Below are 3,679 nucleotides of genomic sequence, written 5' to 3'. Positions count from 1 at the left end.
GGATTTTAGCCCAGACAGAGCTACTTTACCCATACTATTCCTTGAGGTTTTCAAACTTTTTTTTAGCACCAGACCCTTTTCTTCAAAAGAAACAGTGCATTCTAAAACAGGAAAAAGTGGGACTGCTCTAGCTATGTGCAAAGGAAATTGGTAATGTGCTCTCTTAGCCGGCTCTCACCCCTGAGTAGGCCTCAAAATCAGTACCCCAATCCAAGGCCTCCAAGGAACACAGGGGTAAAGCTACTAAACTACTGGCCCAGATGATGCTTGAGGTGTTTTTTTTTTTTTAAAGAGGGGATAAAGAAAAAGATAAAGAAAGGGAGACTCCGAAGGGCAGTGAGATCTAGTGACTTCCCTAAAGTCACACAGCACATTGATGGTAAAACTGGCTCTCAAGATCTCCAGGTGTTTAGTTCCATTAATGGGCCTGGCACTGAGCTAGATTTGGAGCCAGAGATGAATAGGACAGGTGTTCTTGAGGAATCTTTGGGATAAAGGCCTGGGAGTTAGCCCTCGGGCCAACAGTGTGACATTATCCATCACTTATTTTCTTAAGCCCCAAAGCTCAATCATTGGACTTTTCTCTTTGGCCCCTGACGGCATCTGAATTTGTGACTCTTGGGCCTGTGGGAGAGGCAGAACATATAGACAGATAATGACAAGTGATACACAGAATGGTAGAAAGAATAATTAACTTTGCTTGGGATTAGGTTGTGATAGAATGCTTCAGAGAAAAGATGATGCCTGAAATACAGGTTGCTAGAAAAGGATATGCAAAGAAAGATACAGAAATATCTAACAACAGCAAGGTACATTTCAGGAATTGAGATCCTTTCTTTTGTATAAATTCTCCCCATACTTTTTACTTCCTCTCATTTCCTTATTGCCACTGCCCCTTTCCAAGCAACTTCCTTCAAATACCTTCTCAGGTCCAGGAAAAATTTTTTTTTTCTTTAAGGTAATATCTTTCAAAGTATGATTTAACAAGTAGATATAAAGGAAATTTCCAAAGTTGTTATGAATTATAGTACCATAGTTTCAATTATTTCCTTATTGTGAAATACAACACATACAAAAAGGTATAGCTTTCAAATTACAATGTAACAAGTAGCTATAGAACAAATTTTAAAGGATGCTATGTTACAGTTCCACCATTTCAATTCTTTCCTTCTAGCTATTCTAATACCCTAGCAACTAAGAAAAAGAAAATCATATAAAGATTCAGTATTCATAATCCTTTGTTAAATTCCATCTTGTCTGTTGCTACCACTTCGTCTAGTTTAATTAACTTTCCTGATCTTCAGGGAACCATCCCTATTCAACCAGGGAATTAGGTGAAGAAGAGAGCATCAACTTGTGTTTTGATGGGTTAGCCTGTAAAGAAACTATTTAGGGGTTTGGGATTAGATGGGATCAGGGCTACAGGCCTAGAAGAAAAAATTTTATCAGGAAGGCCAAAACTCACATAGAAAAAATGGCCTGAAAATCCACTTGTCTGACAATTCAGCCTACAAAACTCAACTACTTGTTGAAGAAGAAATTTGGCTCTTTAAGTTCCAACAATATTAAGTGCTAGAGACTGTGGAAGTCATAAAGGGAAGTTAACTGAAAACTAGAGACAACGTTACTCATTTGGGAACAATCTGTCTCTCCCAAAGTGAGAAGACAACTTGTACCCTCTGGGGATGTTTTATACTCAAATCTTTATTCCCCAGGTTCAGGACCTCTATTCCCTTTAAATTCAAAGTGGTGCTGCTATTTCCTGCTAATGGCTCCTACTCAGTCTTTTGAAGAAAGCACTTGGGAGGACTGAAGAGGCTGAGGTTAGACGAAAGCCCTTGCAATCTCCAGGGCCTTGGTTCTTCCCAGTTACTGCCAATGGTTCAAGGGATTTGGCAGGCTTTTAAAAGTGCTGTGTCAAGGTTCAAGCCTTGTTTGTTTTATCAAATCAAAAAAGAGAGGGGTGGATGGAGGGGATGACTAACTTTGAGGTATTGTGGACCTGGTGTTTAAAAGGGATTAGGGAGTCACCTGTGAGAGTGCTGAAGCGCATGAAGTGCAGCTTGCTTGCATGCCATCCATGGCCAAATCTCTCCTGATTAAAGGGATGACCATATATATAATTGCTCAGGCCAGAAATCTGAGAGCTACTATTCCCTTTGGAGATCGCATTATGCTCTGTATATTAAAGGCTCTGAGCAGTCCTGCAGTAAAGAAACCAGTTTCACTTGGGTAACCTGGTCTTTCCCAAATTTATTTGAGAGTGGCATCTTTATTCCCTGAAATATCTAATGGCACATTTGGGAAACAGGGTTCTGTGGAATACACTTTAGGAAACCTCACCCTATAGGATCAAGTGCATGAAGTACAAGCTCTCCAGGATTTGGCCCCTACTCAATTCTTCAACTTTACTGTCTGCTGCTCCCCACTTCTAACCACCTCTAAGTGAAGTTCTTTGGGCTCATGAAATGTGCCATGCTGTTTCTTGGAATGAACTTGTTCTTTGCTATCTGGCAAAGTCCTATCATTCTTCAAGTCTCAATGTAAGCATAATCGCATAATCTGTGAAACTTCCTTAACTCACTCAGGCATAATAAATTGTTTCCTCCTGTGTTCCCAGGGAACTTTGTTCAAACTTCATTCACTGTATTAAAGATAATTGGTTTGACAGTTTTACCATCCTGCTGGTTCCTCCACTAACAAGTTAAATAAATCTTTGATATGTACTCACTTTAAAAAAGATAAAAAAGTAAATGATTTGAGACAGTCTTTTCTACCTGTCTGTGCATTTCCTGAAAAGGCAAGGATAGTGCCTTATTTACCTGTTCCTGGCAACAACTATCATGCCTGCCACATAATAGGGGTTGGTGTGTTTGCTGAAATATTGTTACCAAAACCCAGAGTAATATACTCCTTCTTTTACAACTCAAGAAAAATGCACAATTCAGGTTTATGAGCTAAAAGAATAAAACCAATAATGTTCAAAACAGGTTGGAGCCGTAAGGATCTCTTGGTTCTGAGATACGTGATTCAGAAAAGACACACTCGACTCCCCAGTGCCAGGTAGGAATACCTGTTTTTGTGATGGGCACAGGCACCCAGTGATCCAGGGAGAAAGTAACACCTATCCTAGGGGAAAGGTGCCAACTAATGGAATTTCTTAATGTCCCTTTTGGTTTAACCTAAGACAGACAAAACAGAATCATAAAATAGTTTCAGACAATGTCATGGTCTGGTTCTACCTAAACTTTCTCATATTCCTTTTGAAGTTTAGTTTTCAGCATTCCAGCCAATTTCGTCTCTACCAGGGGAGACTGCCACAGATCTGCTAACTTCAGAAACCTTGAATATAAGGACTGCTGTTCAGAAAAGTGCTTCTGGCAGGAGGCAAAAATGAACTCTGTTCATTAAAGATCATGTGCAAGTATGTAAGAATCAGTTTCTTTTAGAATTTATCACCTCTTGGCTGCTCTTCTAGAGGGAGGAAGTATTTGTTACTTATAAATAATTACTCTGTTATTTTCATGGGAGTAAACCTAAAAACAAAGAAAAGGGAAATTCCAAGAAAACAGCTTCTCAGAAGTTTAAATGGATTGTATAACCTGGCCACAACATGCTTTGCTCAGGTTTACAGTGATCAAGCATTAAAGAAAAGAGCAATAAATCCAATCCACATGGC

This window comes from Choloepus didactylus, chromosome 2 (assembly GCF_015220235.1).
Source record: "Choloepus didactylus isolate mChoDid1 chromosome 2, mChoDid1.pri, whole genome shotgun sequence".
NCBI classification, from domain to species: domain Eukaryota; kingdom Metazoa; phylum Chordata; class Mammalia; order Pilosa; family Megalonychidae; genus Choloepus; species Choloepus didactylus.
Note: the sequence above shows the minus strand (reverse complement) of the source record.